The sequence below is a fragment of the Taudactylus pleione genome, unplaced genomic scaffold (assembly GCF_031769625.1).
Source record: "Taudactylus pleione unplaced genomic scaffold, aTauple2 ptg000085l, whole genome shotgun sequence".
Classification (NCBI taxonomy): domain Eukaryota; kingdom Metazoa; phylum Chordata; class Amphibia; order Anura; family Myobatrachidae; genus Taudactylus; species Taudactylus pleione.
In genome coordinates this window covers 4,986,708-5,010,087 of record NW_028284487.1, presented here as the reverse complement: position 1 = coordinate 5,010,087, position 23,380 = coordinate 4,986,708, and the positions used below count along the sequence as shown (strand labels likewise).

At 33.9% G+C, this 23,380-nt stretch overlaps 28 non-coding genes across 28 annotated transcripts; all 28 read right to left on the bottom strand.

The window, feature by feature from the left end:
• Positions 1 to 779: 779 nt before the first annotated feature.
• On the bottom strand, positions 780 to 858 carry TRNAS-CGA (transfer RNA serine (anticodon CGA)). Its single transcript has one exon. It is a non-coding gene; the product is annotated as a tRNA-Ser (tRNA).
• A 210-nt stretch (positions 859 to 1,068) lies between these two features.
• Positions 1,069 to 1,150, bottom strand: TRNAS-UGA (transfer RNA serine (anticodon UGA)). The gene has a single exon. It is a non-coding gene; the product is annotated as a tRNA-Ser (tRNA).
• Positions 1,151 to 2,093: 943 nt separating this feature from the next.
• TRNAS-CGA (transfer RNA serine (anticodon CGA)) lies at positions 2,094 to 2,172 on the bottom strand. The gene has a single exon. It is a non-coding gene; the product is annotated as a tRNA-Ser (tRNA).
• A 210-nt stretch (positions 2,173 to 2,382) lies between these two features.
• On the bottom strand, positions 2,383 to 2,464 carry TRNAS-UGA (transfer RNA serine (anticodon UGA)). Its single transcript has one exon. It is a non-coding gene; the product is annotated as a tRNA-Ser (tRNA).
• A 942-nt stretch (positions 2,465 to 3,406) lies between these two features.
• Positions 3,407 to 3,488, bottom strand: TRNAS-CGA (transfer RNA serine (anticodon CGA)). The gene has a single exon. It is a non-coding gene; the product is annotated as a tRNA-Ser (tRNA).
• Positions 3,489 to 3,695: 207 nt separating this feature from the next.
• Positions 3,696 to 3,777, bottom strand: TRNAS-UGA (transfer RNA serine (anticodon UGA)). The gene has a single exon. It is a non-coding gene; the product is annotated as a tRNA-Ser (tRNA).
• Positions 3,778 to 5,256: 1,479 nt separating this feature from the next.
• Positions 5,257 to 5,337, bottom strand: TRNAS-UGA (transfer RNA serine (anticodon UGA)). Its single transcript has one exon. It is a non-coding gene; the product is annotated as a tRNA-Ser (tRNA).
• Positions 5,338 to 6,816: 1,479 nt separating this feature from the next.
• Positions 6,817 to 6,898, bottom strand: TRNAS-UGA (transfer RNA serine (anticodon UGA)). Its single transcript has one exon. It is a non-coding gene; the product is annotated as a tRNA-Ser (tRNA).
• A 1,479-nt stretch (positions 6,899 to 8,377) lies between these two features.
• Positions 8,378 to 8,459, bottom strand: TRNAS-UGA (transfer RNA serine (anticodon UGA)). Its single transcript has one exon. It is a non-coding gene; the product is annotated as a tRNA-Ser (tRNA).
• A 1,479-nt stretch (positions 8,460 to 9,938) lies between these two features.
• TRNAS-UGA (transfer RNA serine (anticodon UGA)) lies at positions 9,939 to 10,020 on the bottom strand. Its single transcript has one exon. It is a non-coding gene; the product is annotated as a tRNA-Ser (tRNA).
• A 1,479-nt stretch (positions 10,021 to 11,499) lies between these two features.
• Positions 11,500 to 11,581, bottom strand: TRNAS-UGA (transfer RNA serine (anticodon UGA)). The gene has a single exon. It is a non-coding gene; the product is annotated as a tRNA-Ser (tRNA).
• Positions 11,582 to 12,529: 948 nt separating this feature from the next.
• On the bottom strand, positions 12,530 to 12,611 carry TRNAS-CGA (transfer RNA serine (anticodon CGA)). Its single transcript has one exon. It is a non-coding gene; the product is annotated as a tRNA-Ser (tRNA).
• Positions 12,612 to 12,818: 207 nt separating this feature from the next.
• On the bottom strand, positions 12,819 to 12,900 carry TRNAS-UGA (transfer RNA serine (anticodon UGA)). Its single transcript has one exon. It is a non-coding gene; the product is annotated as a tRNA-Ser (tRNA).
• A 942-nt stretch (positions 12,901 to 13,842) lies between these two features.
• On the bottom strand, positions 13,843 to 13,924 carry TRNAS-CGA (transfer RNA serine (anticodon CGA)). The gene has a single exon. It is a non-coding gene; the product is annotated as a tRNA-Ser (tRNA).
• Positions 13,925 to 14,376: 452 nt separating this feature from the next.
• On the bottom strand, positions 14,377 to 14,458 carry TRNAS-CGA (transfer RNA serine (anticodon CGA)). Its single transcript has one exon. It is a non-coding gene; the product is annotated as a tRNA-Ser (tRNA).
• Positions 14,459 to 14,665: 207 nt separating this feature from the next.
• TRNAS-UGA (transfer RNA serine (anticodon UGA)) lies at positions 14,666 to 14,747 on the bottom strand. The gene has a single exon. It is a non-coding gene; the product is annotated as a tRNA-Ser (tRNA).
• A 947-nt stretch (positions 14,748 to 15,694) lies between these two features.
• Positions 15,695 to 15,776, bottom strand: TRNAS-CGA (transfer RNA serine (anticodon CGA)). The gene has a single exon. It is a non-coding gene; the product is annotated as a tRNA-Ser (tRNA).
• Positions 15,777 to 15,983: 207 nt separating this feature from the next.
• On the bottom strand, positions 15,984 to 16,065 carry TRNAS-UGA (transfer RNA serine (anticodon UGA)). The gene has a single exon. It is a non-coding gene; the product is annotated as a tRNA-Ser (tRNA).
• A 948-nt stretch (positions 16,066 to 17,013) lies between these two features.
• On the bottom strand, positions 17,014 to 17,095 carry TRNAS-UGA (transfer RNA serine (anticodon UGA)). The gene has a single exon. It is a non-coding gene; the product is annotated as a tRNA-Ser (tRNA).
• Positions 17,096 to 17,302: 207 nt separating this feature from the next.
• TRNAS-UGA (transfer RNA serine (anticodon UGA)) lies at positions 17,303 to 17,384 on the bottom strand. The gene has a single exon. It is a non-coding gene; the product is annotated as a tRNA-Ser (tRNA).
• Positions 17,385 to 18,331: 947 nt separating this feature from the next.
• Positions 18,332 to 18,413, bottom strand: TRNAS-CGA (transfer RNA serine (anticodon CGA)). Its single transcript has one exon. It is a non-coding gene; the product is annotated as a tRNA-Ser (tRNA).
• Positions 18,414 to 18,620: 207 nt separating this feature from the next.
• TRNAS-UGA (transfer RNA serine (anticodon UGA)) lies at positions 18,621 to 18,702 on the bottom strand. Its single transcript has one exon. It is a non-coding gene; the product is annotated as a tRNA-Ser (tRNA).
• A 948-nt stretch (positions 18,703 to 19,650) lies between these two features.
• TRNAS-UGA (transfer RNA serine (anticodon UGA)) lies at positions 19,651 to 19,732 on the bottom strand. Its single transcript has one exon. It is a non-coding gene; the product is annotated as a tRNA-Ser (tRNA).
• A 207-nt stretch (positions 19,733 to 19,939) lies between these two features.
• On the bottom strand, positions 19,940 to 20,021 carry TRNAS-UGA (transfer RNA serine (anticodon UGA)). The gene has a single exon. It is a non-coding gene; the product is annotated as a tRNA-Ser (tRNA).
• Positions 20,022 to 20,968: 947 nt separating this feature from the next.
• Positions 20,969 to 21,050, bottom strand: TRNAS-CGA (transfer RNA serine (anticodon CGA)). Its single transcript has one exon. It is a non-coding gene; the product is annotated as a tRNA-Ser (tRNA).
• A 207-nt stretch (positions 21,051 to 21,257) lies between these two features.
• TRNAS-UGA (transfer RNA serine (anticodon UGA)) lies at positions 21,258 to 21,339 on the bottom strand. The gene has a single exon. It is a non-coding gene; the product is annotated as a tRNA-Ser (tRNA).
• A 948-nt stretch (positions 21,340 to 22,287) lies between these two features.
• Positions 22,288 to 22,369, bottom strand: TRNAS-UGA (transfer RNA serine (anticodon UGA)). The gene has a single exon. It is a non-coding gene; the product is annotated as a tRNA-Ser (tRNA).
• Positions 22,370 to 22,576: 207 nt separating this feature from the next.
• On the bottom strand, positions 22,577 to 22,658 carry TRNAS-UGA (transfer RNA serine (anticodon UGA)). Its single transcript has one exon. It is a non-coding gene; the product is annotated as a tRNA-Ser (tRNA).
• Between the last annotated feature and the right edge of the window lie 722 nt (positions 22,659 to 23,380).

The following is a 23,380-nucleotide window of genomic DNA, read 5'->3' as shown; positions in this document are numbered from 1 at the left end:
CTGCAGATCTCTCAAGATCAAATTTTGCATTCTTTAGTGGCAGTATGGATATTGTGAAAGGCACATCTTAGGATTCTGCAAATGTATATGTGAAATAATTAGTTCATAACATCAAGGCTGCAAACTAGGATTAAATCAGGATTAGGATACAATGGTGAGTATGATGGTTTCCAAAAAATATTGATTTAAATTTTTCCATTTCTGTTTATGTTTTAAAAAGAAACAGCTCATGTCAGTGTTATAGAGATATATTTAAGATTAACTTTAAGATGGGAAAGATTTCCTGAGCTTGGTGGCAATTGTTGATTATGATGAAGATGATAATATGTTCTGGAATGAACAAATAAACTTTGTCATGTATCTTACAAAGTGGCCGATGGAAATAATTGCAATACATTCACTGTAATTCCACAGATAGCACTACAGTTTTGTGATATTTGAAAGTATCTGATATGCACATTTCTTCCTAGTGCTGCTGATTTGTTAATTAAAAGTTTAGTTGTTATTAACAAAACTAATTTTAACTCAGATCTACACATAAATAACCATTACATCATGAAACAGTAAAAAAAATTTGGAGATGGTTTAATGACATGTTCCTAAAATGCAGGAAGAGCCTCACTGTCTGAGATCACGTGCTTCAAAAAGCAGTCCATTGTGAAATAGGATGCAGGTGAAGGTGATTTAGGATGAGACAGTTACATTGTTCAACATAACATATTTTGCTTTTCTACATCTTAAATGCATATTGTGTTTTTAAATAAGTTTGAAAAGCAAAATGTAGCTGGCAGGATTTGAACCTGCGCGGGGAAACCCCAATGGATTTCGAGTCCATCGCCTTAACCACTCTGCCACAACTAGCTGCACGTTGATTTTGTGATGAGCTTCTGTGGAAAAATAATTGCTTTCCATTTCATGATTGTCATTTAAAACCTGTTGCAATTTCTATTTGGTAGCTGCTATATTAATAGACAAACTATGGGAAATATAATAGCTAGTATAGTTTCCTAGAAAATAAAGGAGTCAAGGAAGTATGATCTTTGTTTTTTACATGCTCGAAAAGCAAGACGTAGCTGGCAGGATTTGAACCTGTGCGGGGAAACCCCAATGGATTTCAAGTCCATTGCCTTAACCACTTGGCCACAACTACTTCTATACCACTACCCGACATTACCTGGAGTACAAAATAATTTATTATTGTTTTGTTTATTTCATTGGTCCCATGCTTATTTAATGTAGAATTAGCACACCTGCCACTGCACAATCATAAATTTGTTTATTAACATGCATTTTCTCTCATCCTTCATTACATCTCTGCAGATCTCTCAAGATCAAATTTTGCATTCTTTAGTGGCAGTATGGATATTGTGAAAGGCACATCATAGGATTCTGCAAATGTATATGTGAAATAATTAGTTCATAACATCAAGGCTGCAAACTAGGATTAAATCAGGATTAGGATACAATGGTGAGTATGATGGTTTCCAAAAAATATTGATTTAAATTTTTCCATTTCTGTTTATGTTTTAAAAAGAATCAGCTCATGTCAGTGTTATAGAGATATATTTAAGATTAACTTTAAGATGGGAAAGATTTCCTGAGCTTGGTGGCAATTGTTGATTATGATGAAGATGATAATATGTTCTGGAATGAACAAATAAACTTTGTCATGTATCTTACAAAGTGGCCGATGGAAATAATTGCAATACATTCACTGTAATTCCACAGATAGCACTACAGTTTTGTGATATTTGAAAGTATCTGATATGCACATTTCTTCCTAGTGCTGCTGATTTGTTAATTAAAAGTTTAGTTGTTATTAACAAAACTAATTTTAACTCAGATCTACACATAAATAACCATTACATCATGAAACAGTAAAAAAAATTTGGAGATGGTTTAATGACATGTTCCTAAAATGCAGGAAGAGCCTCACTGTCTGAGATCACGTGCTTCAAAAAGCAGTCCATTGTGAAATAGGATGCAGGTGAAGGTGATTTAGGATGAGACAGTTACATTGTTCAACATAACATATTTTGCTTTTCTACATCTTAAATGCATATTGTGTTTTTAAATAAGTTTGAAAAGCAAAATGTAGCTGGCAGGATTTAAACCTGCACGGGGAAACCCCAATGGATTTCGAGTCCATCGCCTTAACCACTCTGCCACAACTAGCTGCACGTTGATTTTGTGATGAGCTTCTGTGGAAAAATAATTGCTTTCCATTTCATGATTGTCATTTAAAACCTGTTGCAATTTCTATTTGGTAGCTGCTATATTAATAGACAAACTATGGGAAATATAATAGCTAGTGCAGTTTCCATGAAAATAAAGGAGTCAAGGAAGTATGATCTTTGTTTTTTACATGCTCGAAAAGCAAGACGTAGCTGGCAGGATTTGAACCTGCGCGGGGAAACCCCAATGGATTTCAAGTCCATCGCCTTAACCACTCGGCCACAACTACTTCTATACCACTACCCGACATTACCTGGAATACAAAATAATTTATTATCGTTCTGTTTATTTCATTGGTCCCATGCTTATTTAATGTAGAATTAGCACACCTGCCACTGCACAATCATAAATTTGTTTATTAACATGCATTTTCTCTCATCATTCATTTCATCTCTGCAGATCTCTCAAGATCAAATTTTGCATTCTTTAGTGGCAGTATGGATATTGTGAAAGGCACATCATAGGATTCTGCAAATGTATATGTGAAATAATTAGTTCATAACATCAAGGCTGCAAACTAGGATTAAATCAGGATTAGGATACAATGGTGAGTATGATGGTTTCCAAAAAATATTGATTTAAATTTTTCAATTACTATTTATGTTTTAAAAAGAAACAGCTCATGTCAGTGTTATAGAGATATATTTAAGATTAACTTTAAGATGGGAAAGATTTCCTGAGCTTGGTGGCAATTGTTGATTATGATGAAGATGATAATATGTTCTGGAATGAACAAATAAACTTTGTTATGTATCTTACAAAGTGGCTGATGGAAATAATTGCAATACATTCACTGTAATTCCTCAGATAGCACTACAGTTTTGTGATATTTGAAAGTATCTGATATGCACATTTCTTCCTAGTGCTGCTGATTTGTTAATTAAAAGTTTAGTTGTTATTAACAAAACTAATTTTAACTCAGATCTACACATAAATAACCATTACATCATGAAACAGTAAAAAAAATTTGGAGATGGTTTAATGACATTTTCTTAAATTCAGGAAGAGCCTCACTGTCTGAGGTCACGTGCTTCAAAAAGCAGTCCATTGTGAAATAGGATGCAGGTGAAGGTGATTTAGGATGAGACAGTTACATTGTTCAACATAACATATTTTGCTTTTCTACATCTTAAATGCATATTGTGTTTTTAAATAAGTTTGAAAAGCTAAATGTAGCTGGCAGGATTTGAACCTGCGCGGGGAAACCCCAATGGATTTCGAGTCTATCGCCTTAACCACTCGGCCACAACTACCTGCACGTTGATTTTGTGATGAGCTTCTGTGGAAAAATAATTGCTTTGCATTTTATGATTGTCATTTAAAACCTGTTGCAATTTCTATTAGGTGGCTGCTATATTAATAAACAAACTATGTGAAATATAATAGCTAGTATAGTTTCCTAGAAAATAAAGGAGTCAAGGAAGTATGATCTTTGTTTTTTACATGCTCAAAAAGCAAGACGTAGCTGGCAGGATTTGAACCTGCGTGGGGAAACCCCAATGGATTTCAAGTCCATCGCCTTAACCACTCGGCCACAACTACATCTATACAACTACCCGACATTACCTGGAGTACAAAATAATTTATTATCGTTCTGTTTATTTCTTTGGTCTCATGCTTATTTAATGTAGAATTAGCACACCTGCCACTGCACAATCATAAATTTGTTTATTAACATGCATTTTCTCTCATCCTTCATTACATCTCTGCAGATCTCTCAAGATCAAATTTTGCATTCTTTAGTGGCAGTATGGATATTGTGAAAGGCACATCATAGGATTCTGCAAATGTATATGTGAAATAATTAGTTCATAACATCAAGGCTGCAAACTAGGATTAAATCAAGATTAGGATACAATGGTGAGTATGATTGTTTCCAAAAAATATAGATTTAAATTTTTCAATTACTGTTTATGTTTTAAAAAGAAACAGCTCATGTCAGTGTTATAGAGATATATTTAAGATTAACTTTAAGATGGGAAAGATTTCCTGAGCTTGGTGGCAATTGTTGATTATGATGAAGATGATAATATGTTCTGGAATGAACAAATAAACTTTGTTATGTATCTTACAAAGTGGCTGATGGAAATAATTGCAATACATTCACTGTAATTCCACAGATAGCACTACAGTTTTGTGATATTTGAAAGTATCTGATATGCACATTTCTTCCTAGTGCTGCTGATTTGTTAATTAAAAGTTTAGTTGTTATTAACAAAACTAATTTTAACTCAGATCTACACATAAATAACCATTACATCATGAAACAGTAAAAAAAATTTGGAGATGGTTTGATGACATGTTCCTAAAATGCAGGAAGAGCCTCAAAGTCTGAGATCACGTGCTTCAAAAAGCAGTCCATTGTGAAATAGGATGCAAGTGAAGGTGATTTAGGATGAGACAGTTACATTGTTTAACATAACATATTTTGCTTTTCTACATCTTAAATGCATATTGTGTTTTTAAATAAGTTTGAAAAGCAAAACGTAGCTGGCAGGATTTGAACCTGCGCGAGTCCATCACCTTAACCACTCGGCCACAACTACCTGCACATTGATTTTGTGATGAGCTTCTGTGGAAAAATAATTACTTTCCATTTCATGATTGTCATTTAAAACCTGTTGCAATTTCTATTAGGTGGCTGCTATATTAATAGACAAACTATGTGAAATATAATAGCTAGTATAGTTTCCTAGAAAATAAAGAAGTCAAGGAAGTATGATCTTTGTTTTTGACATGCTCGAAAAGCAAGACGTAGCTGGCAGGATTTCAACCTGCGCGAGTCCATCGCCTTAACCACTCGGCCACAACTACCTGCACGTTGATTTTGTGATGAGCTTCTGTGGAAAAATAATTGCTTTGTATTTTATGATTGTCATTGAAAACCTGTTGCAATTTCTATTAGATGGCTGCTATAATAATAGACAAACTATGTGAAATATAATAGCTAGTATAGTTTCCTAGAAAATAAAGGAGTCAAGGAAGTATGATCTTTGTTTTTTACATGCTCAAAAAGCAAGACATAGCTGGCAGGATTTGAACCTGCGCTGGGAAACACAATGGATTTCAAGTCCATCGCCTTAACCACTCAGCCACAACCACTACTATACAACTACCCGACATTACCTGGAGTACAAAATAATTTATTATCGTTCTGTTTATTTCATTGGTCCCATGCTTATTTAATGTAGAATTAGCACACCTGCCTCTGCACAATCATAAATTTGTTTATTAACATGCATTTTCTCTCATCATTGATTTCATCTCTGCAGATCTCTCAAGATCAAATTTTGCAATCTTTAGTGGCAGTATGGATATTGTGAAAGACACATCATCGGATTCTGCAAATGTATATGTGAAATAATTAGTTCATAACATCAAGGCTGCAAACTAGGATTAAATCAGGATTAGGATACAATGGTGAGTATGATGGTTTCCAAAAAATATTGATTTAAATTTTTCAATTACTGTTTATGTTTTAAAAAGAAACAGCTCATGTCAGTGTTATAGAGATATATTTAAGATTAACTTTAAGATGGGAAAGATTTCCTGAGCTTGGTGGCAATTGTTGATTATGATGAAGATGATAATATGTTCTGGAATGAACAAATAAACTTTGTTATGTATCTTAAAAAGTGGCCGATGGAAATAAATGCAATACATTCACTGTAATTCCACAGATAGCACTACAGTTTTGTGATATTTGAAAGTATCTGATATGCACATTTCTTCCTAGTGCTGCTGATTTGTTAATTAAAAGTTTAGTTGTTATTAACAAAACAAATTTTAACTCAGATCTACACATAAATAACCATTACATCATGAAACAGTCAAAAAAATTTGGAGATGGTTTGATGACATGTTCCTAAAATGCAGGAAGAGCCTCACTGTCTGAGATCACGTGCTTCAAAAAGCAGTCCATTGTGAAATAGGATGCAAGTGAAGGTGATTTAGGATGAGACAGTTACATTGTTTAACATAACATATTTTGCTTTTCTACATCTTAAATGCATATTGTGTTTTTAAATAAGTTTGAAAAGCAAAACGTAGCTGGCATTATTTGAACCTGCGCGAGTCCATCACCTTAACCACTCGGCCACAACTACCTGCACGTTGATTTTGTGATGAGCTTCTGTGGAAAAATAATTGCTTTGCATTTTATGATTGTCATTTAAAACCTGTTGTAATTTCTATTAGGTGGCTGCTATATTAATAAACAAACTATGTGAAATATATTAGCTCGTATAGTTTCCTAGAAAATAAAGGAGTCAAGGAAGTATGATCTTTGTTTTTGACATGCTCGAAAAGCAAGACGTAGCTGGCAGGATTTGAACCTGCGCGAGTCCATCGCCTTAACCACTCGGCCACAACTACCTGCACGTTGATTTTGTGATGAGCTTCTGTGGAAAAATAATTGCTTTGCATTTTATGATTGTCATTTAAAACCTGTTGCAATTTCTATTAGGTGGCTGCTATATTAATAAACAAACTATGTGAAATATAATAGCTAGTATAGTTTCCTAGAAAATAAAGGAGTCAAGGAAGTATGATCTTTGTTTTTTACATGCTCAAAAAGCAAGACATAGCTGACAGGATTTGAACCTGTGCGGGGAAACCCCAATGGATTTCAAGTCCATTGCCTTAACCACTTGGCCACAACTACTTCTATACCACTACCTGACATAACCTGGAGTACAAAATAATTTATTATCGTTCTGTTTATTTCATTGGTCCCATGCTTATTTAATGTAGAATTAGCACACCTGCCACTGCACAATCATAAATTTGTTTATTAACATGCATTTTCTCTCATCCTTCATTACATCTCTGCAGATCTCTCAAGATCAAATTTTGCATTCATTAGTGGCAGTATGGATATTGTGAAAGGCACATCATAGGATTCTGCAAATGTATATGTGAAATAATTAGTTCATAACATCAAGGCTGCAAACTAGGATTAAAACAGGATTAGGATACAATGGTGAGTATGATGGTTTCCAAAAAATATTGATTTAAATTTTTCAATTACTGTTTATGTTTTAAAAAGAAACAGCTCATGTCAGTGTTATAGAGATATATTTAAGATTAACTTTAAGATGGGAAAGATTTCCTGAGCTTGGTGGCAATTGTTGATTATGATGAAGATGATAATATGTTCTGGAATGAACAAATAAACTTTGTTATGTATCTTACAAAGTGGCTGATGGAAATAATTGCAATACATTCACTGTAATTCCACAGATAGCACTACAGTTTTGTGATATTTGAAAGTATCTGATATGCACATTTCTTCCTAGTGCTGCTGATTTGTTAATTAAAAGTTTAGTTGTTATTAACAAAACTAATTTTAACTCAGATCTACACATAAATAACCATTACATCATGAAACAGTAAAAAAAATTTGGAGATGGTTTGATGACATGTTCCTAAAATGCAGGAAGAGCCTCAAAGTCTGAGATCACGTGCTTCAAAAAGCAGTCCATTGTGAAATAGGATGCAAGTGAAGGTGATTTAGGATGAGACAGTTACATTGTTTAACATAACATATTTTGCTTTTCTACATCTTAAATGCATATTGTGTTTTTAAATAAGTTTGAAAAGCAAAACGTAGCTGGCAGGATTTGAACCTGCGCGAGTCCATCACCTTAACCACTCGGCCACAACTACCTGCACGTTGATTTTGTGATGAGCTTCTGTGGAAAAATAATTACTTTCCATTTCATGATTGTCATTTAAAACCTGTTGCAATTTCTATTAGGTGGCTGCTATATTAATAGACAAACTATGTGAAATATAATAGGTAGTATAGTTTCCTAGAAAATAAAGGAGTCAAGGAAGTATGATCTTTGTTTTTGACATGCTCGAAAAGCAAGACGTAGCTGGCAGGATTTCAACCTGCGCGAGTCCATCGCCTTAACCACTCGGCCACAACTACCTGCACGTTGATTTTGTGATGAGCTTCTGTGGAAAAATAATTGCTTTGTATTTTATGATTGTCATTGAAAACCTGTTGCAATTTCTATTAGGTGGCTGCTATAATAATAGACAAACTATGTGAAATATAATAGCTAGTATAGTTTCCTAGAAAATAAAGGAGTCAAGGAAGTATGATCTTTGTTTTTTACATGCTCAAAAAGCAAGACATAGCTGGCAGGATTTGAACCTGCGCGGGGAAACCCCAATGGATTTCAAGTCCATCGCCTTAACCACTCAGCCACAACCACTTCTATACAACTACCCGACATTACCTGGAGTACAAAATAATTTATTATCGTTCTGTTTATTTCTTTGGTCCCATGCTTATTTAATGTAGAATTAGCACACCTGCCACTGCACAATCATAAATTTGTTTATTAACATGCATTTTCTCTCATCCTTCATTACATCTCTGCAGATCTCTCAAGATCAAATTTTGCATTCTTTAGTGGCAGTATGGATATTGTGAAAGGCACATCATAGGATTCTGCAAATGTATATGTGAAATAATTAGTTCATAACATCAAGGCTGCAAACTAGGATTAAATCAAGATTAGGATACAATGGTGAGTATGATTGTTTCCAAAAAATATAGATTTAAATTTTTCAATTACTGTTTATGTTTTAAAAAGAAACAGCTCATGTCAGTGTTATAGAGATATATTTAAGATTAACTTTAAGATGGGAAAGATTTCCTGAGCTTGGTGGCAATTGTTGATTATGATGAAGATGATAATATGTTCTGGAATGAACAAATAAACTTTGTTATGTATCTTACAAAGTGGCTGATGGAAATAATTGCAATACATTCACTGTAATTCCACAGATAGCACTACAGTTTTGTGATATTTGAAAGTATCTGATATGCACATTTCTTCCTAGTGCTGCTGATTTGTTAATTAAAAGTTTAGTTGTTATTAACAAAACTAATTTTAACTCAGATCTACACATAAATAACCATTACATCATGAAACAGTAAAAAAAATTTGGAGATGGTTTGATGACATGTTCCTAAAATGCAGGAAGAGCCTCAAAGTCTGAGATCACGTGCTTCAAAAAGCAGTCCATTGTGAAATAGGATGCAAGTGAAGGTGATTTAGGATGAGACAGTTACATTGTTTAACATAACATATTTTGCTTTTCTACATCTTAAATGCATATTGTGTTTTTAAATAAGTTTGAAAAGCAAAACGTAGCTGGCAGGATTTGAACCTGCGCGAGTCCATCACCTTAACCACTCGGCCACAACTACCTGCACGTTGATTTTGTGATGAGCTTCTGTGGAAAAATAATTACTTTCCATTTCATGATTGTCATTTAAAACCTGTTGCAATTTCTATTAGGTGGCTGCTATATTAATAGACAAACTATGTGAAATATAATAGGTAGTATAGTTTCCTAGAAAATAAAGGAGTCAAGGAAGTATGATCTTTGTTTTTGACATGCTCGAAAAGCAAGACGTAGCTGGCAGGATTTCAACCTGCGCGAGTCCATCGCCTTAACCACTCGGCCACAACTACCTGCACGTTGATTTTGTGATGAGCTTCTGTGGAAAAATAATTGCTTTGTATTTTATGATTGTCATTGAAAACCTGTTGCAATTTCTATTAGGTGGCTGCTATAATAATAGACAAACTATGTGAAATATAATAGCTAGTATAGTTTCCTAGAAAATAAAGGAGTCAAGGAAGTATGATCTTTGTTTTTTACATGCTCAAAAAGCAAGACATAGCTGGCAGGATTTGAACCTGCGCGGGGAAACCCCAATGGATTTCAAGTCCATCGCCTTAACCACTCAGCCACAACCACTTCTATACAACTACCCGACATTACCTGGAGTACAAAATAATTTATTATCGTTCTGTTTATTTCATTGGTCCCATGCTTATTTAATGTAGAATTAGCACACCTGCCTCTGCACAATCATAAATTTGTTTATTAACATGCATTTTCTCTCATCATTCATTTCATCTCTGCAGATCTCTCAAGATCAAATTTTGCAATCTTTAGTGGCAGTATGGATATTGTGAAAGACACATCATAGGATTCTGCAAATGTATATGTGAAATAATTAGTTCATAACATCAAGGCTGCAATCTAGGATTAAATCAGGATTAGGATACAATGGTGAGTATGATGGTTTCCAAAAAATATTGATTTAAATTTTTCAATTACTGTTTATGTTTTAAAAAGAAACAGCTCATGTCAGTGTTATAGAGATATATTTAAGATTAACTTTAAGATGGGAAAGATTTCCTGAGCTTGGTGGCAATTGTTGATTATGATGAAGATGATAATATGTTCTGGAATGAACAAATAAACTTTGTTATGTATCTTAAAAAGTGGCCGATGGAAATAAATGCAATACATTCACTGTAATTCCACAGATAGCACTACAGTTTTGTGATATTTGAAAGTATCTGATATGCACATTTCTTCCTAGTGCTGCTGATTTGTTAATTAAAAGTTTAGTTGTTATTAACAAAACAAATTTTAACTCAGATCTACACATAAATAACCATTACATCATGAAACAGTCAAAAAAATTTGGAGATGGTTTGATGACATGTTCCTAAAATGCAGGAAGAGCCTCACTGTCTGAGATCACGTGCTTCAAAAAGCAGTCCATTGTGAAATAGGATGCAAGTGAAAGTGATTTAGGATGAGACAGTTACATTGTTTAACATAACATATTTTGCTTTTCTACATCTTAAATGCATATTGTGTTTTTAAATAAGTTTGAAAAGCAAAACGTAGCTGGCAGGATTTGAACCTGCGCGAGTCCATCGCCTTAACCACTCGGCCACAACTACCTGCACGTTGGTTTTGTGATGAGCTTCTGTGGAAAAATAATTGCTTTGCATTTTATGATTGTCATTTAAAACCTGTTGTAATTTCTATTAGGTGGCTGCTATATTAATAAACAAACTATGTGAAATATATTAGCTAGTATAGTTTCCTAGAAAATAAAGGAGTCAAGGAAGTATGATCTTTGTTTTTGACATGCTCGAAAAGCAAGACGTAGCTGGCAGGATTTGAACCTGCGCGAGTCCATCGCCTTAACCACTCGGCCACAACTACCTGCACGTTGATTTTGTGATGAGCTTCTGTGGAAAAATAATTGCTTTGCATTTTATGATTGTCATTTAAAACCTGTTGCAATTTCTATTAGGTGGCTGCTATATTAATAGACAAACTATGTGAAATATAATAGCTAGTATAGTTTCCTAGAAAATAAAGGAGTCAAGGAAGTATGATCTTTGTTTTTTACATGCTCAAAAAGCAAGATGTAGCTGACAGGATTTGAATCTGCGCGGGGAAACCCCAATGGATTTCAAGTCCATCGCCTTAACCACTCGGCCACAACTACGTCTATACAACTACCCGACATTACCTGGAGTACATAATAATTTATTATCGTTCTGTTTATTTCATTGGTCCCATGCTTATTTAATGTAGAATTAGCACACCTGCCTCTGCACAATCATAAATTTGTTTATTAACATGCATTTTCTCTCATCATTCATTTCATCTCTGCAGATCTCTCAAGATCAAATTTTGCATTCTTTAGTGGCAGTATGGATATTGTGAAAGGCATATCATAGGATTCTGCAAATGTATATGTGAAATAATTAGTTCATAACATCAAGGCTGCAAACTAGGATTAAATCAGGATTAGGATACAATGGTGAGTATGATGGTTTCCAAAAAATATTGATTTAAATTTTTCAATTACTGTTTATGTTTTAAAAAGAAACAGCTCATGTCAGTGTTATAGAGATATATTTAAGATTAACTTTAAGATGGGAAAGATTTCCTGAGCTTGGTGGCAATTGTTGATTATGATGAAGATGATAATATGTTCTGGAATGAACAAATAAACTTTGTTATGTATCTTACAAAGTGGCTGATGGAAATAATTGCAATACATTCACTGTAATTCCACAGATAGCACTACAGTTTTGTGATATTTGAAAGTATCTGATATGCACATTTCTACCTAGTGCTGCTGATTTGTTAATTAAAAGTTTAGTTGTTATTAACAAAACTAATTTTAACTCAGATCTACACATAAATAACCATTACATCATGAAACAGTAAAAAAAAATTGGAGATGGTTTAATGACATGTTCCTAAAATGCAGGAAGAGCCTCACTGTCTGAGATCACGTGCTTCAAAAAGCAGTCCATTGTGAAATAGGATGCAGGTGAAGGTGATTTAGGATGAGACAGTTACATTGTTCAACATAACATATTTTGCTTTTCTACATCTTAAATGCATATTGTGTTTTTAAATAAGTTTGAAAAGCAAAATGTAACGTAGCTGGCAGGATATGAACCTGCGCAGGAAAACCCCAATGGATTTCGAGTCAATCGCCTTAACCACTCGGCCACAACTACCTGCACGTTGATTTTGTGATGAGCTTCTGTAGAAAAATAATTGCTTTCCATTTCATGATTGTCATTTAAAACCTGTTGCAATTTCTATTTGGTAGCTGCTATATTAATAGACAAACTATGGGAAATATAATAGCTAGTATAGTTTCCTAGAAAATAAAGGAGTCAAGGAAGTATGATCTCTGTTTTTGACACGCTCGAAAAGCAAGACATAGCTGGCAGGATTTGAATCTGCGCGGGGAAACCCCATTGGATTTCAAGTCCATCGCCTTAACCACTCGGCCACAACTACTTCTATACCACTACCAGACATTACCTGGAGTACAAATTAATTTATTATCGTTCTGTTTATTTCATTGGTCCCATGCTTATTTAATGTAGAAATAGCACACCTGCCACTGCACAATCATAAATTTGTTTATTAACATGCATTTTCTCTCAACATTCATTTAATCTCTGCAGATCTCTCAAGATCAAATTTTGCATTCTTTGTGGCAGTATGGATATTGTGAAAGGCACATCATAGGATTCTGCAAATGTATATGTGAAATAATTAGTTCATAACATCAAGGCTGCAAACTAGGATTAAATCAGGATTAGGATACAATGGTGAGTATGATGATTTCCAAAAAATATTGATTTAAATTTTTCAATTACTGTTTATGTTTTAAAAAGAAACAGCTCATGTCAGTGTTATAGAGATATATTTAAGATTAACTTTACGATGGGAAAGATTTCCTGAGCTTGGTGGCAATTGTTGATTATGATGAAGATGATAATATGTTCTGGAATGAACAAATATACTTTGTTATGTATCTTAAAAAGTGGCCGATGGAAATAATTGCAATACAATCACTGTAATTCCACAGATAGCACTACAGTTTTATGATATTTGAAAGTATCTGATATGCACATTTCTTCCTAGTGCTGCTGATTTGTTAATTAAAAGTTTAGTTTTTATTAACAAAACTAATTTTAACTCAGATCTACACATAAATAACCATTACATCATGAAACAGTAAAAAAAAATTGGAGATGGTTTAATGACATGTTCCTAAAATGCAGGAAGAGCCGCACTGTCTGAGATCACGTGCTTCAAAAAGCAGTCCATTGTGAAAGAGGATGCAGGTGAAGGTGATTTAGGATGAGACAGTTACATTGTTCAACATAACATATTTTGCTTTTCTACATATTAAATGCATATTGTGTTTTTAAATAAGTTTGAAAAGCAAAATGTAGCTATCAGGATTTGAACATGCACGGGGAAACCCCAATGGATTTCGAGTCCATCGCCTTAACCACTCGGCCACAACTACCTGCACATTGATTTTGTGACGAGCTTCTGTGGAAAAATAATTGCTTTCCATTTCATGATTGTCATTTAAAACCTGTTGCAATTTCTATTTGGTAGCTGCTAATATTAATAGACAAACTATGTGAAATATAAAAGCTAGTATAGTTTCCTAGAAAATAAAGGAGTCAAGGAAGTATAATCTCTGTTTTTGACATTCTCGAAAAGCAAGACGTAGCTGGCAGTATTTGAAACATAAAAAAAAAATTGGAGATGGTTTAATGACATGTTCCTAAAATGCAGGAAGAGCCTCACTGTCTGAGATCACGTGCTTCAAAAAGCAGTCCATTGTGAAATAGGATGCAGGTGAAGGTGATTTAGGATGAGACAGTTACCTTGTTCAACATAACATATTTTGCTTTTCTACATCTTAAATGCATATTGTGTTTTTAAATAAGTTTGAAAAGCAAAATGTAACATAGCTGGCAGGATTTGAACCTGCGCAGGAAAACCCCAATGGATTTCGAGTCAATCGCCTTAACCACTCGGCCACAACTACCTGCACGTTGATTTTGTGATGAGCTTCTGTAGAAAAATAATTGCTTTCCATTTCATGATTGTCATTTAAAACCTGTTGCAATTTCTATTTGGTAGCTGCTATATTAATAGACAAACTATGGGAAATAGAATAGCTAGTATAGTTTCCTAGAAAATAAAGGAGTCAAGGAAGTATGATCTCTGTTTTTGACACGCTCGAAAAGCAAGACTTAGCTGGCAGGATTTGAACCTGCGCGGGGAAACCCCAATGGATTTCAAGTCCATCGCCTTAACCACTCGGCCACAACTACTTCTATACCACTACCAGACATTACCTGGAGTACAAATTAATTTATTATCGTTCTGTTTATTTCATTGGTCCCATGCTTATTTAATGTAGAAATAGCACACCTGCCACTGCACAATCATAAATTTGTTTATTAACATGCATTTTCTCTCAACATTCATTTAATCTCTGCAGATCTCTCAAGATCAAATTTTGCATTCTTTGTGGCAGTATGGATATTGTGAAAGGCACATCATAGGATTCTGCAAATGTATATGTGAAATAATTAGTTCATAACATCAAGGCTGCAAACTAGGATTAAATCAGGATTAGGATACAATGGTGAGTATGATGGTTTCCAAAAAATATTGATTTTAATTTTTCAATTACTGTTTATGTTTTAAAAAGAAACAGCTCATGTCAGTGTTATAGAGATATATTTAAGATTAACTTTAAGATGGGAAAGATTTCCTGAGCTTGGTGGCAATTGTTGATTATGATGAAGATGATAATATGTTCTGGAATGAACAAATAAACTTTGTTATGTATCTTACAATGTGGCTGATGGAAATAATTGCAATACATTCACTGTAATTCCACAGATAGTACTACAGTTTTGTGATATTTGAAAGTATCTGATATGCACATTTCTACCTAGTGCTGCTGATTTGTTAATTAAAAGTTTAGTTGTTATTAACAAAACTAATTTTAACTCAGATCTACACATAAATAACCATTACATCATGAATCAGTAAAAAAAAATTGGAGATGGTTTAATGACATGTTCCTAAAATGCAGGAAGAGCCTCACTGTCTGAGATCACGTGCTTCAAAAAGCAGTCCATTGTGAAATAGGATGCAGGTGAAGGTGAATTAGGATGAGACAGTTACATTGTTCAACATAACATATTTTGCTTTTCTACATCTTAAATGCATATTGTGTTTTTAAATAAGTTTGAAAAGCAAAATGTAACGTAGCTGACAGGATTTGAACATGCGCGGGGAAACCCCAATGGATTTCGAGTCCATCGCCTTAACCACTCGGCCACAACTACCTGCACGTTGATTTTGTGATGAGCTTCTGTGGAAAAATAATTGCTTTCCATTTCATGATTGTCATTTAAAACCTGTTGCAATTTCTATTTGGTAGCTGCTATATTAATAGACAAACTATGTGAAATATAAAAGCTAGTATAGTTTCCTAGAAAATAAATGAGTCAAGGAAGTATGATCTCTGTTTTTGACATTCTCGAAAAGCAAGACGTAGCTGGCAGTATTTGAACCTGCGCGGGGAAACCCCAATGGATTTCAAGTCCATCGCCTTAACAACTCGGCCACAACTACTTCTATACCACTAACTGACATTACCTGGAGTACAAAATAATTTATTATCGTTCTGTTTATTTCAATGGTCCCATGCTTATTTAATGTGGAATTAGCACACCTGCCACTGCACAATCATAAATTTGTTTATTAACATGCATTTTCTCTCATCATTCATTTCATCTCTGCAGATCTCTCAAGATCAAATTTTGCATTCTTTAGTGGCAGTATGGATATTGTGAAAGGCACATCATAGGATTCTGCAAATGTATATGTGAAATAATTAGTTCATAACATCAAGGCTGCAAACTAGGATTAAATCAGGATTAGGATACAATGGTGAGTATGATGGTTTCCAGAAAATATTGATTTTAATTTTTCAATTACTGTTTATGTTTTAAAAAGAAACAGCTCATGTCAGTGTTATAGAGATATATTTAAGATTAACTTTAAGATGGGAAAGATTTCCTGAGCTTGGTGGCAATTGTTGATTATGATGAAGATGATAATATGTTCTGGAATGAACAAATAAACTTTGTTATGTATCTTACAAAGTGGCTGATGGAAATAATTGCAATACATTCACTGTAATTCCACAGATAGCACTACAGTTTTGTGATATTTGAAAGTATCTGATATGCACATTTCTACCTAGTGCTGCTGATTTGTTAATTAAAAGTTTAGTTGTTATTAACAAAACTAATTTTAACTCAGATCTACACATAAATAACCATTACATCATGAAACAGTAAAAAAAAATTGGAGATGGTTTAATGACATGTTCCTAAAATGCAGGAAGAGCCTCACTGTCTGAGATCACGTGCTTCAAAAAGCAGTCCATTGTGAAATAGGATGCAGGTGAAGGTGATTTAGGATGAGACAGTTACATTGTTCAACATAACATATTTTGCTTTTCTACATCTTAAATGCATATTGTGTTTTTAAATAAGTTTGAAAAGCAAAATGTAACGTAGCTGGCAGGATTTGAACCTGCACAGGGAAACCCCAATGGATTTCAAGTCCATCGCCTTAACCACTCGGCCACAACTACCTGCACGTTGATTTTGTGATGAGCTTCTGTGGAAAAATAATTGCTGTCCATTTCATAATTGTCATTTAAAACCTGTTGCAATTTCTATTTGGTAGCTGCTATATTAATAGTCAAACTATGGGAAATATAATAGCTAGTATAGTTTCCTAGAAAATAAATGAGTCAAGGAAGTATGATCTCTGTTTTTGACATGCTCAAAAAGCAAGACGTAGCTGGCAGGATTTGAACCTGCGCGGGGAAACCCCAATGGATTTCAAGTCCATCGCCTTAACCACTCGGCCACAACTACTTCTATACCACTACCAGACATTACCTGGAGTCCAAAATAATTTATTATCGTTCTGTTTATTTCATTGGTCCCATGCTTATTTAATGTAGAAATAGCACACCTGCCACTGCACAATCATAAATTTGTTTATTAACATGCATTTTCTCTCAACATTCATTTAATCTCTGCAGATCTCTCAAGATCAAATTTTGCATTCTTTGTGGCAGTATGGATATTGTGAAAGGCACATCATAGGATTCTGCAAATGTATATGTGAAATAATTAGTTCATAACATCAAGGCTGCAAACTAGGATTAAATCAGGATTAGGATACAATGGTGAGTATGATGGTTTCCAAAAAATATTGATTTTAATTTTTCAATTACTGTTTATGTTTTAAAAAGAAACAGCTCATGTCAGTGTTATAGAGATATATTTAAGATTAACTTTAAGATGGGAAAGATTTCCTGAGCTTGGTGGCAATTGTTGATTATGATGAAGATGATAATATGTTCTGGAATGAACAAATAAACTTTGTTATGTATCTTACAATGTGGCTGATGGAAATAATTGCAATACATTCACTGTAATTCCACAGATAGTACTACAGTTTTGTGATATTTGAAAGTATCTGATATGCACATTTCTACCTAGTGCTGCTGATTTGTTAATTAAAAGTTTAGTTGTTATTAACAAAACTAATTTTAACTCAGATCTACACATAAATAACCATTACATCATGAATCAGTAAAAAAAAATTGGAGATGGTTTAATGACATGTTCCTAAAATGCAGGAAGAGCCTCACTGTCTGAGATCACGTGCTTCAAAAAGCAGTCCATTGTGAAATAGGATGCAGGTGAAGGTGAATTAGGATGAGACAGTTACATTGTTCAACATAACATATTTTGCTTTTCTACATCTTAAATGCATATTGTGTTTTTAAATAAGTTTGAAAAGCAAAATGTAACGTAGCTGACAGGATTTGAACATGCGCGGGGAAACCCCAATGGATTTCGAGTCCATCGCCTTAACCACTCGGCCACAACTACCTGCACGTTGATTTTGTGATGAGCTTCTGTGGAAAAATAATTGCTTTCCATTTCATGATTGTCATTTAAAACCTGTTGCAATTTCTATTTGGTAGCTGCTATATTAATAGACAAACTATGTGAAATATAAAAGCTAGTATAGTTTCCTAGAAAATAAATGAGTCAAGGAAGTATGATCTCTGTTTTTGACATTCTCGAAAAGCAAGACGTAGCTGGCAGTATTTGAACCTGCGCGGGGAAACCCCAATGGATTTCAAGTCCATCGCCTTAACAACTCGGCCACAACTACTTCTATACCACTAACTGACATTACCTGGAGTACAAAATAATTTATTATCGTTCTGTTTATTTCAATGGTCCCATGCTTATTTAATGTGGAATTAGCACACCTGCCACTGCACAATCATAAATTTGTTTATTAACATGCATTTTCTCTCATCATTCATTTCATCTCTGCAGATCTCTCAAGATCAAATTTTGCATTCTTTAGTGGCAGTATGGATATTGTGAAAGGCACATCATAGGATTCTGCAAATGTATATGTGAAATAATTAGTTCATAACATCAAGGCTGCAAACTAGGATTAAATCAGGATTAGGATACAATGGTGAGTATGATGGTTTCCAGAAAATATTGATTTTAATTTTTCAATTACTGTTTATGTTTTAAAAAGAAACAGCTCATGTCAGTGTTATAGAGATATATTTAAGATTAACTTTAAGATGGGAAAGATTTCCTGAGCTTGGTGGCAATTGTTGATTATGATGAAGATGATAATATGTTCTGGAATGAACAAATAAACTTTGTTATGTATCTTACAAAGTGGCTGATGGAAATAATTGCAATACATTCACTGTAATTCCACAGATAGCACTACAGTTTTGTGATATTTGAAAGTATCTGATATGCACATTTCTACCTAGTGCTGCTGATTTGTTAATTAAAAGTTTAGTTGTTATTAACAAAACTAATTTTAACTCAGATCTACACATAAATAACCATTACATCATGAAACAGTAAAAAAAAATTGGAGATGGTTTAATGACATGTTCCTAAAATGCAGGAAGAGCCTCACTGTCTGAGATCACGTGCTTCAAAAAGCAGTCCATTGTGAAATAGGATGCAGGTGAAGGTGATTTAGGATGAGACAGTTACATTGTTCAACATAACATATTTTGCTTTTCTACATCTTAAATGCATATTGTGTTTTTAAATAAGTTTGAAAAGCAAAATGTAACGTAGCTGGCAGGATTTGAACCTGCACAGGGAAACCCCAATGGATTTCAAGTCCATCGCCTTAACCACTCGGCCACAACTACCTGCACGTTGATTTTGTGATGAGCTTCTGTGGAAAAATAATTGCTTTCCATTTCATAATTGTCATTTAAAACCTGTTGCAATTTCTATTTGGTAGCTGCTATATTAATAGTCAAACTATGGGAAATATAATAGCTAGTATAGTTTCCTAGAAAATAAATGAGTCAAGGAAGTATGATCTCTGTTTTTGACATGCTCAAAAAGCAAGACGTAGCTGGCAGGATTTGAACCTGCGCGGGGAAACCCCAATGGATTTCAAGTCCATCGCCTTAACCACTCGGCCACAACTACTTCTATACCACTACCAGACATTACCTGGAGTCCAAAATAATTTATTATCGTTCTGTTTATTTCATTGGTCCCATGCTTATTTAATGTAGAAATAGCACACCTGCCACTGCACAATCATAAATTTGTTTATTAACATGCATTTTCTCTCAACATTCATTTAATCTCTGCAGATCTCTCAAGATCAAATTTTGCATTCTTTGTGGCAGTATGGATATTGTGAAAGGCACATCATAGGATTCTGCAAATGTATATGTGAAATAATTAGTTCATAACATCAAGGCTGCAAACTAGGATTAAATCAGGATTAGGATACAATGGTGAGTATGATGGTTTCCAAAAAATATTGATTTTAATTTTTCAATTACTGTTTATGTTTTAAAAAGAAACAGCTCATGTCAGTGTTATAGAGATATATTTAAGATTAACTTTAAGATGGGAAAGATTTCCTGAGCTTGGTGGCAATTGTTGATTATGATGAAGATGATAATATGTTCTGGAATGAACAAATAAACTTTGTTATGTATCTTACAATGTGGCTGATGGAAATAATTGCAATACATTCACTGTAATTCCACAGATAGTACTACAGTTTTGTGATATTTGAAAGTATCTGATATGCACATTTCTACCTAGTGCTGCTGATTTGTTAATTAAAAGTTTAGTTGTTATTAACAAAACTAATTTTAACTCAGATCTACACATAAATAACCATTACATCATGAATCAGTAAAAAAAAATTGGAGATGGTTTAATGACATGTTCCTAAAATGCAGGAAGAGCCTCACTGTCTGAGATCACGTGCTTCAAAAAGCAGTCCATTGTGAAATAGGATGCAGGTGAAGGTGAATTAGGATGAGACAGTTACATTGTTCAACATAACATATTTTGCTTTTCTACATCTTAAATGCATATTGTGTTTTTAAATAAGTTTGAAAAGCAAAATGTAACGTAGCTGACAGGATTTGAACATGCGCGGGGAAACCCCAATGGATTTCGAGTCCATCGCCTTAACCACTCGGCCACAACTACCTGCACGTTGATTTTGTGATGAGCTTCTGTGGAAAAATAATTGCTTTCCATTTCATGATTGTCATTTAAAACCTGTTGCAATTTCTATTTGGTAGCTGCTATATTAATAGACAAACTATGTGAAATATAAAAGCTAGTATAGTTTCCTAGAAAATAAATGAGTCAAGGAAGTATGATCTCTGTTTTTGACATTCTCGAAAAGCAAGACGTAGCTGGCAGTATTTGAACCTGCGCGGGGAAACCCCAATGGATTTCAAGTCCATCGCCTTAACAACTCGGCCACAACTACTTCTATACCACTAACTGACATTACCTGGAGTACAAAATAATTTATTATCGTTCTGTTTATTTCAATGGTCCCATGCTTATTTAATGTGGAATTAGCACACCTGCCACTGCACAATCATAAATTTGTTTATTAACATGCATTTTCTCTCATCATTCATTTCATCTCTGCAGATCTCTCAAGATCAAATTTTGCATTCTTTAGTGGCAGTATGGATATTGTGAAAGGCACATCATAGGATTCTGCAAATGTATATGTGAAATAATTAGTTCATAACATCAAGGCTGCAAACTAGGATTAAATCAGGATTAGGATACAATGGTGAGTATGATGGTTTCCAGAAAATATTGATTTTAATTTTTCAATTACTGTTTATGTTTTAAAAAGAAACAGCTCATGTCAGTGTTATAGAGATATATTTAAGATTAACTTTAAGATGGGAAAGATTTCCTGAGCTTGGTGGCAATTGTTGATTATGATGAAGATGATAATATGTTCTGGAATGAACAAATAAACTTTGTTATGTATCTTACAAAGTGGCTGATGGAAATAATTGCAATACATTCACTGTAATTCCACAGATAGCACTACAGTTTTGTGATATTTGAAAGTATCTGATATGCACATTTCTACCTAGTGCTGCTGATTTGTTAATTAAAAGTTTAGTTGTTATTAACAAAACTAATTTTAACTCAGATCTACACATAAATAACCATTACATCATGAAACAGTAAAAAAAAATTGGAGATGGTTTAATGACATGTTCCTAAAATGCAGGAAGAGCCTCACTGTCTGAGATCACGTGCTTCAAAAAGCAGTCCATTGTGAAATAGGATGCAGGTGAAGGTGATTTAGGATGAGACAGTTACATTGTTCAACATAACATATTTTGCTTTTCTACATCTTAAATGCATATTGTGTTTTTAAATAAGTTTGAAAAGCAAAATGTAACGTAGCTGGCAGGATTTGAACCTGCACAGGGAAACCCCAATGGATTTCAAGTCCATCGCCTTAACCACTCGGCCACAACTACCTGCACGTTGATTTTGTGATGAGCTTCTGTGGAAAAATAATTGCTTTCCATTTCATAATTGTCATTTAAAACCTGTTGCAATTTCTATTTGGTAGCTGCTATATTAATAGTCAAACTATGGGAAATATAATAGCTAGTATAGTTTCCTAGAAAATAAATGAGTCAAGGAAGTATGATCTCTGTTTTTGACATGCTCAAAAAGCAAGACGTAGCTGGCAGGATTTGAACCTGCGCGGGGAAACCCCAATGGATTTCAAGTCCATCGCCTTAACCACTCGGCCACAACTACTTCTATACCACTACCAGACATTACCTGGAGTCCAAAATAATTTATTATCGTTCTGTTTATTTCATTGGTCCCATGCTTATTTAATGTAGAAATAGCACACCTGCCACTGCACAATCATAAATTTGTTTATTAACATGCATTTTCTCTCAACATTCATTTAATCTCTGCAGATCTCTCAAGATCAAATTTTGCATTCTTTGTGGCAGTATGGATATTGTGAAAGGCACATCATAGGATTCTGCAAATGTATATGTGAAATAATTAGTTCATAACATCAAGGCTGCAAACTAGGATTAAATCAGGATTAGGATACAATGGTGAGTATGATGGTTTCCAAAAAATATTGATTTTAATTTTTCAATTACTGTTTATGTTTTAAAAAGAAACAGCTCATGTCAGTGTTATAGAGATATATTTAAGATTAACTTTAAGATGGGAAAGATTTCCTGAGCTTGGTGGCAATTGTTGATTATGATGAAGATGATAATATGTTCTGGAATGAACAAATAAACTTTGTTATGTATCTTACAATGTGGCTGATGGAAATAATTGCAATACATTCACTGTAATTCCACAGATAGTACTACAGTTTTGTGATATTTGAAAGTATCTGATATGCACATTTCTACCTAGTGCTGCTGATTTGTTAATTAAAAGTTTAGTTGTTATTAACAAAACTAATTTTAACTCAGATCTACACATAAATAACCATTACATCATGA